Source organism: Hemitrygon akajei, chromosome 18 (assembly GCF_048418815.1).
Source record: "Hemitrygon akajei chromosome 18, sHemAka1.3, whole genome shotgun sequence".
In the NCBI taxonomy this organism is placed as follows: Eukaryota; Metazoa; Chordata; class Chondrichthyes; order Myliobatiformes; family Dasyatidae; genus Hemitrygon; species Hemitrygon akajei.
Window position 1 is genome coordinate 36,362,400 of NC_133141.1, and position 9,566 is coordinate 36,371,965.

A 9,566-nucleotide genomic window follows, 5' to 3' on the forward strand; every position below is an offset into this window, starting at 1 on the left:
TAATGTGAAGTCTTCCAAACTGGTGTTACTTGAATATTCTGTGCACTTTTCAAACTTATTTTATCTCTGTCCCAACTTTTGTTGAGTGTGGTGCAGCCATCAAATTCTAAATTTGTGTATATTTAAATTGGTCAGTAAAACTATTGAAAATCTTTTCTTTGTACTTTTGTCAGTTAAATAAGGGTTCACGTGAATTAACACATCACAGATTTTTGTTTTTATTGCATTTTGGAAAATATCCCAACTTTTCTGGAAATGGGATTTGTATATAAAATTCTTTGTGATAACTACATGAATTATTCTCAAAGATGTCTATTTACTTCCATCCCAATTTCAAACTTCTCAAGCCCTTGCTCTTCTTCCTATCCTATGACATTGTTTAGACTCTTGTTTCCCAGCTCCTGGCCCTGAATCAGAACATTGTACTTAATATTCCACCACAGCAAATTGCACATAACAGCACCCCAGTGCCAGTTTTTTACATGAATCATCAAACTGAGATCTGATCTGCCTTCTTGTCTGAACATGCAAAATTCAACTGCATAATATCAAAGCAGAAGTCTTGGATATTTGGACAGGAAAGCAGAACTGAGATAATAGATCAGCCACGATCATGATGAACGATACAAGGAGCTGAGCAGCCCATTCCCTCGACTTCTGTGAATAGCAGAGGAGCTATCTGCCCTATTCATGCCAATAAATTGTGAAGGGTTTGAACCGAAAATTTAACTCCGTTTCTCTTTCCAGTATTTTTCTATTTTTATTTCATATTTCCAGCATTTGCAGTGTTTTTTTAATTTTCACCTGACAGTATTGTTCTTTGTTTGCTCCTCCATACATGCAGTGAGTGTGGATTGCTATGACTGCTTCTATTCTTGTATTTTCATGTGATTTGGCAGCATGAATAAACTCTTAATAAATGTAACATCCAAAAACAATCCAGAATACACTGGCTCTGCATTACACAGGAATATATGACTGCATTCTCCTGAATATCAGATCACACGTTGCTGGCAAAAGCAATACTGCTCGTCATGTAGAAAAAGCTTGTCAAGCACACCGCTAATGTGTTCAGAGAAATCTCTCAAATATTTTTCATAATCCAATAGTTATCCTTCAAGGTCAAAGAAACCTCTTAAAGCATCACACACATGATTTCTGACACTGCTACAGGACTCATTAAGTTCAGGACCAATTTGCAGCCATTTTCTTGCCTCACTGCTTTCATCATTGATATGCAGAAGTAGTCTAATAAAAATGTAATAGATATATTCCATAATAAACCTGAATTCAAATTACAAGTGCATTCTCACTGCACTAATTGCCACAGCTTTATATTTTCACAAGAAGGCTCCAGTGCAAATCTGGAAGGATAGGAATGGAGTTTATAATCTCTTCTGCAGTATCAACGTAACTGTATTTCCTTGGTATTTCCTCAATTGCAGGAAGATTACCCCAAACATTTTTGTCCATCGCCAAAATCTATGTAGGAAATGAGTTACTGTAGTCTTTTTTTCCCTTTCACTTGAAATATTTTAAAAACCTTTCTAGAAAGCCCATAGACTCTAAAACAACAAATATTAAAATATATTTACACTCAGGCACTAAATGGTTCTTGCAGACGAGGCAGCATTTCATCTGTAAGTCCGTAAGGGTCATTTATTGTATCTGGTGCTCCCAGTATGGGATCTTCTATATCGGCGAGACTTGATGCAGATTAGGGGACTACTTCAAGCACCTGCTCTCCATCTGCCGCAACAACCATCTCCTGATAGCCTCCCATTTTAAATCCATTTCCCATTCCACACAGACATGTCTGTCCAGGGCCTCCTTTACTGTAACGACAAGGCTAAAAGCAGGTTGGAGAAGCAATATCTCCTGTTCTATCTTGGTAGTCCCCAACCTAATTGCATGAACATCAATTTTTCTAACTTCCAATAATCATCAGCTCCCTCAGCTTCCCCCGCTCCTTTATTCCATGATCCAATGTCCTCTCCTATCAGATTCCTTCTCCTTCATCCCTTTTGCCTCATCGACCCATCACCTCCCAACTTCTCAGTTAATTCCCTTTTATTCCCTCAACCCACCCATCTTTTCCCTCTCCTGGTCTCACCTAATACCTGCCAACTTGTACTCCTTCCCCTCCCCCCCCACTGCCCACCTTCTTTATTATTCTGGCTTCTGTCCGCTCTCCTTTCTAGTCCTGATGAAGGGTCTTGGCCCAAAATGTTGACTGCTCATAGATGCTGCCTGACCTGGTGAGTTTCTTCACTATTTTGTGTGTGTTGTTCCTATAAGAGCATTAATCGTTTTCTGACTATTATTAATGTTAAACAGAGCAGGTATTGCACAGCCATGAATGAACAGAACAGATATACAGTCATTGTGCTTATTGCTAACATAATATCCTTTCACTGCTTTAGAACTCAAACTGCCTTTTCTTTATGCTTTACATAAAGTGTAAAAGTGGCCACTTTATTAGGCACACCTGTCTCTGCTCATTAATCCAAATATCTAATCAACCAATCATGTGGCAACAATTCTATGCAGACTTGGTCAAGAAGTTCAGTTGTTGTTCAGACCAAACGTCATAATGGGGAGGAAATGTGATCTATGTGATTTTGACTGTGGAATGATTGTTGGTGTCAGACATGGTGGTTTGAGTATCTCAGAAACTTCTGATTCCCTTGGAATTTTCATGCACAACAGTCTCTAGAGTTTACAGAGAATGGTGCGAAAAACAAAAAAGTCCAGTGAGTGGTAGTTCTGTGGGCAAAAATGCCTTGTTAATGAGAGAATGGCCAGACTGGTTCAAGGGAGGAAGGCTCAAATAACTACACTTTAAAACAGTGGTGTGCAGAAGAGCATCTGAACACATAATACGTTGAACCTTGAAGTGGATGGGCTACAGCAATAGAAGACCGCACTGGGTTCTACTCATGTACTTAATAAAGTGGGCACTGAGTGCATTTTCACTTCTTTTGTCTCAGGATGGCCTGAAGTATCTTGAGTCATTACAAGCAGCGATTTTGAGAGAGTTAAGGATATATATTTTTCAGTTACTCAACATTCACAGATGGATGTGGTAAATTGCAGAGATTTGATTTGATTGTTCATTGCAGAACTGCAGCAGCAGTACAGTACAATACGCAAAAAACTATAGGCCACAATAAGAAATATATATTGAAAATAAATAAATAGAGCAAAAAGAACAAAATAGTGAGATAGTGCTCATGAGTTCATTTATTATCACTGACTTACGTTGTGAAACATTGTTTTCACAGTGCAAAAATTACTATCAGTTGCAAAAAGAAATACATAAAAAATAAATAGTGCAAAAATAGAGCAAAACTGAGAACTAGTGCTCATGGGTTCATGGACCTTTCAGAAATCTGATAGCAGAGCAGAAGAAGATTGAGTAAAAAAAAACATTGAGTATGTGGCTTCAATTCCTGTGTCTCCTCCCTGATGATAGTAATAAGAATAGGGCATATCCTGGATGGTGATGGTCCCCAGTGATGGATGCCACCTTCTTGAGGCAATGCTTTTTAAAGACGTCTTCACTGGTGGGGAGGCAAGTGCCCATGATGGAGCTGGCTGAGTCTACAGCCCTCTGCAGCATTTTTTGAACCCTCTAAACCAGAAAGTGGTTCAACCACTTAGAATGCTCTCCACGGTACAAGTGTAGACATTTACTAGAATCTGTGGTGAAATACCAAATCTTCTCAAGCTCCTAATGAAGTAGATGCTGGCGCACCTTTTTCATGATTGCCCAGGATAGAGCCCAAGATGCTGACAACTAGGAATTTAAGATGCTCACCCTTTCCACTGTTGACCAGTCAATGAGGACTGGAGTGTGTTCTCACAACTTCCCCCTCCTGAAGTCCACAATCAATTCAAAGTTCAATATAAATTTATTATCAAAGTACATATATGTCACCATATACAACCAAGAGATTCATTTTCTTACAGGCATTTACAATAGAACAAAGAAATACAACAAAATCAATGAAAAACTACACACAGGCTGACAAACAACCAATGTGCAAAGAATACAAACTGTGTAAATGCAAAAAAAAGCAAATAAAATAATAAGTAAATAAATAAAACTGAGAACATGAGTTGTAAAGTCCTTGAAAGTGAGTCCATAGGTTGTGGAATCAGTTTAATGTTGAGTGAAGTTATCCACACTAGTTCAGGAGTTGAAAGGTAATAATTGATCCTGAACCTGGTGGTGTAGGACCTAAGGCTCTTGTACCTCTTTTCAATTTCTTGCTCTTACTAACATTGAGTGCAAGGTTGTTGTGACACCACTCAACCAACCTGTACAGTTTCTCGCCACCATCTGGAGTTCTATCAACATAATAGTGTCATTGGCGAATTTATAAATGGTGTTTGAGCTGTGCCTCAAGCTCTAAAGATTAAGGCGAAAGGAATAACAACTTATTCTCTCACTGAAAATTCTGTTTTCTTTAAGGCACTGCTGCTTGATGAGTAATACTATGGACTTTAGTAAGGTCAAAATGGGAGCCCACTCTGTGCTGTAGAGAATTAAGCATGTCTTACAAAGCAACACATAGGGAGCTTCAGAAACAAAAATAAAACTGCTGATGCTGGAAGTTTGGAATAAAAATAGAAAGTGCTGGAAATACTCAGTAGCACTGGTAGTATCAGTGGAGAGAGAAATAGATCTAATCCCATAGTGAATGATCTATCTTTGGGATTAGGAAAGTCAGAAATCAAAAGTGTTAAATTCCACAGGAGGGGTGGAGAAATTAAAGGGACTGTGTGTGATCGGCTGACCAAAGAGATAATAGTGTCAGCTGATGAGGTATTGAAGGCCTGTTAATCACAGCTGGTCATCTGGGGTGCCACGGTAGCGTAGCAGTTAGCGCAATGCTATTACATTTCGGGGCGTCGGAGTTCAGAGTTCAGTTCTGGCAAGCTTTGTAAGGCGTTTGTGCATTCTTCACTCACAGTCCAAAGACATTGATTAGTAGATTAACTGATCATTGTAAATTGTCCTGTGATTAGACTGGGGTTAAATAGGGGGGTTGCTGGGGCTGGAAGGGCCCGTTCCATGCTGTAACTAAAATCTGGGGAAAAGGTAAGTTGGAAGTGAATGAAGATAGAGAGAGAGAAAGAAAAGGTGGGATTCAAAGACTGCAGTTGCTGGGAATCTGAAATGAAAGGGATTGCGGAAATACCCACCTGCTTAAGCAGCATCCATAGAGACAGAAAGTAAGGAAAATAGGATACAAACTGGGAAACCTAGCTACCTGAAAGACTAGACACAGGAGATTCTACAAATGTTGGAAGTTCAGAATAACTCAAACAAATTGCTGGAGAAACTCAGCAGATCAGGCAGCATCTATGGAAAGGAATAAAGAGTCAATATTTTTGGCTGAGACCCTTCATCGGGAAATGCCTCTTCCCCATTCTTTTCCAGTTCTGATGAAGGGTCTGGGCCTAAAATGTCAACTCTTTAGTCCCTGCCCGCCATAGATGCTGCCTGACCTGCTGAGTTCCTCCAGCACTTTATGTATGTTATCTGAAAGACTCATTCATGAATACTAGGAGATATAATCTTTTTATCTCTTCCTTTCTCATTTTTCAGGGACTTCAATACACCTTTCAAGGTGAAGCAGAGACCAACTTGTACACTGCATCTGATGCTCAATGTGTGGCCTCCACAATACGAGATGGCAGTTTGAAAGAACTTGTCCATTCAGTCCACAAGGGAGACAGTAAGTTTCTAGCTGCCAGTTACTTTCCAGCTCCCATCTCTAACAAGATCACACCACCATGCACATCTTTCCCTCCCCCAACTTTCTGCTTTCCACAGGGATCGCTCCCTACATGACTCCCTTGTCCATTCATCCCTCCCCACTGATCTCCCTCCTGGCACTTATCCTTGCAAGTGGAACAAGTGTTACATCTGCCCCCACACCTCCTCCCTCACTATCATTCAGGGCCCCAAACAGTCCTTCCAGGTGAGGCGACACTTCATCTGTGAGACTGTTGGGGTCATATACTAAGTCCAGTGCTCCTGGTGTGGCCTCCTGTATATCAGTGAGACCTGACGTAGATTAGGAGACCATTTCTCCATCTGCCAGAAGAAGCGGGATCTCCCAGTGGCCACCCATTTTAATTCCACTTCCCATTCCCATTCCAACATGCCAGTCCATGGCCTCCTCTACTGTCACAATGAGGCCACACTCAGGTTGGAGGAACAACACCTTATATTCTGTCTGGGTAGCCTCCAACCTGATCGCTTGATCATCAATTTCTTGAACTTCCAGTAATGCCTCCACCCCCCTCCACACTTCACCATTCCCCATTCCCATTACCCTTTCTCACCTTATCTCCTTATCTGCCCATTGCCTCCCTCTGGTGCTCCTCCCCATTTTCTTTTTCCAGAGTTCCATGGCCTTCTGTTCTCTTCTATCAGACAGTAGTGTCAAGAAAACAACCTCTCCCTCAATGTCGCAAAAACAAAGGAGCTGGTTGTGGATTACAGGAGGAATGGAGACAGGCTAACCCCTATTGACATCAATGGATCTGGGGTTGACAGGGTGAACACCTTTTAGTTCTTTGGCATTCACATCACCGAGGACCTCAAGTGGTCTGTACACACCAACTGTATGGTTAAAAAGCCACGACAGCCCCTCTTTCACCTCAGTTGGCTTAGATAGTTTGGTATGGGCCCCCAAATCCTATGAACAGGGGCACAATTGAGAGCATCCTGACTGGCTGCATCACTGCCTGGTATGGGAACTGTACTTCCCTCAATCGCAGGACTCTGCAGAGAGTGGTGCGGACAGCCCAGCGCATCTGTAGATGTGAACTTCCCACTATTCAGGACATTTACGGAGACAGGTGTGAAAAAAGGGCCCAAAGGATCATTGGGGACCCGAGTCACCCCAACCACAAACTGTTCCAGCTGCTACCATCCGGGAAACGGTACTGCAACATAAAAGTCAGGACCAACAGGCTCCAGGACAGCTTCTTCCACCAGGTCATCAGACTGATTAACTCACACTGATTTGAGTGTATTTCTATGTTACATTGATTATTCTATTTATTATAAATTACTATGATTGTACATTGCACATTTAGACGGAGATGTAACGTAAAGATTTTTACTCCTCATGTATGTAAAGGATGCAAAAAATAAAGTCAATTCAATTCAGTTCTCCAGCCTTGTATCTCTTTGACCAATCAACTTCCCAGCTCTATACTTCACCCCTCCCCTTTCCAGTTTCACCTATCACCTTGTGTTTCTAGCTCCTCTCCCCTCCCCCTCCTTTTAAATCTACTCCTCAACATTTTTTCTCCTGTCCTGCCGAAGAGTCTCAGACCGAAACATTGACTGTACTCTTTTCCATAGATGCTGCCCGGCCTGCTGAGTTCCTCCAGCATTTGTGTGCATTGCTCAGATTTCCAGCATCTGCACATTTTCTCTTGTTTGTGAGTTAGTTTAATTTTCCATTCCGTTCCTTCTCTGAGCACAAGGTAATTGACATCCAAAAACAGTCCAATGCAACTTCAGGACCATCACACCTTCTGATTAGGCATGTTGCAGCCCTCAATGTTATATGAAATATTTTGCCAACAACCATCCCTTCCAGTGTGTGAAAGAACTAGACAGTTCTTATGAAAGGTCACTAATCTATGCTGTCATTTAGGTTTCTCTCTCTGTAATTGATGTCTGGTCTACTGGATATTCAATTTAAAATTCCAGCAACTATAGTCTCGTGTTTCAGTTTTTTTTCTCTCCCTCAGACTTGATTCATCTCTTTCAATTTCTATCTGCTGATTAACTGCATTTAATAGCTTTTCACTAACCTCTCAATCAGTACAATAATTTTTTTGCTGAATCTCTTCTGTTCTCTACCCTGATTCGGACATACATTTTACTTTCTCTGTCCATTCACTCTTTTGTAACTTAAAACATTTTTGATTTCTTGCTGTTCAGACATCTAACAAAAGGTCATTGTGAACAGTTTTGGACCCCTCACCTAAGAAAGGAGGTGTTGGCATTGGAGAAAGTCCAGAGGATGTTAACAAGAATTATCCCAGGAAGGAAAGGGTTAATGTATGAAGAGTGATTGATGGCTCTGGGCTTGTGCTCACTGAAGATTAGAAGAATGAGGAGGGACCTCAATGAAACCTATTGAATAGACCTACATAGAGTGGACTTGGAGAGGATATTTCCTATAGCGGGGGAGTCTAGGACCAGAGGGCAGAGCTTCAGAATAAAAGGACGATCCTTTAGAAAAGAGATAAGGAATTTCTTCAGCCAGAGGGTGGTGGATCTGTTGAATTCATTGCCACAGACGGCTGTGGAGGTCAAGTCATTGGGTATTTTTGAAACAGAGTTTGATAGGTTCCTGATTAGTAAGTGTGTCAAAGGTTATGGGGAGAAGGCAAGAGAATGGTGTTGTGAGGGATAATAAGTCAGCCATGATGGAATGGCAGAGCAGATTCCATAGGCTGATTGGTCTAATTCTGCTCCTATGTCTTATGGTCATTAACTTTGTTGTTCCTTGCAGAGATGCTGCTTAACCTATTGAGTATTTTCAGCATTTTATGCTCTTATTTTAGCAGACTTCAAAATTAGTGTTATGTCCTCAGCCTGCTGTTATTTTGTTCCAGGGTTCGTTGGGAAATGGTAGACTGTTCTTCAGACACCAGTGAGTTGTGTTGCAGTGATTAGATTGGTCAAGTTTACAGCCAACGTCTTCATCACTACTTCGCATTATCTCCTTAAATCTTTGAGTGTAGCTACACTTTAAATTGTAAGTAGACCTGCTTTGTGTGTTCTGCATTCTTGTCATTGCACTCTGCCAGATAATAAATCTCACTGCTTCCTCTTCTTCTGTCTTCAGAAGCTTTGATTGGACAGTGTATACAGAGAACCTTGGCAAACATACTGTTCATTTTCTTGTAAGTTGTTTCATTATAGTTGGAATCTCTGACTGTGCATGCAAAAGAATGCACATCCTTTTGATGAGGTAATTAAATGTTTCATAGTCTGATGTTATTCTATCAGAGAAACTTATTAATTTCTTTATGCTGTGCTGGAACTTCAAAGTGATTTATCTCTACATCTCTCCATTTCATTCTACAAATTGCTAAGCACAGACTCCGATTGTATTATAAATACTAAACACAAGAGATTCTGCAGATGCTGGAAATCCAGAGTAACAGACAGAATGCTAGAGGAACTCGGCAAGTCAGGCAGCATCTGTGGAATGGAATAAACAATCAACATTTGGGGCCAAGACCCTTCATCAGGACTGGAAAGGAAGGGGTAAGAAGCCCCCTTACTTTCCAGTCTCAATGAAGCCTTTTGGCTGCTCCGCCTTCCTTTCCAGTCCTGATGAAGGGTCTCAACCAAAAATATCGACTCTTTGTTCCTTTCCATAGATGACGTCTGACCTGCTGATTTCCTCCAGCATTCTCTGTGTGTATCATAAATACTCCATTCTTTCTTGTTATAAATCTTCAGACAGTGAATATGGACCAAAAAGGGCTTCGCTTCCAGTTGAGCTCAGTGCCTT

General features: G+C 40.9%; 1 protein-coding gene across 3 annotated transcripts in view; it reads left to right on the forward strand.

Annotated features, from left to right (window-relative positions):
* Positions 1 to 7,192, forward strand: part of LOC140741322 (leucine-rich repeat-containing protein 46-like) — a 37,295-nt gene extending 30,103 nt beyond the window's left edge. For all 3 annotated transcript variants that reach the window (XM_073071404.1, XM_073071402.1, XM_073071403.1), the window contains one exon: positions 5,618 to 7,192. The gene's annotated coding sequence lies outside the window, so the exon portion shown is untranslated. The remainder of the gene's footprint in view (positions 1 to 5,617) is intronic.
* The last annotated feature ends 2,374 nt before the right edge of the window (positions 7,193 to 9,566 follow it).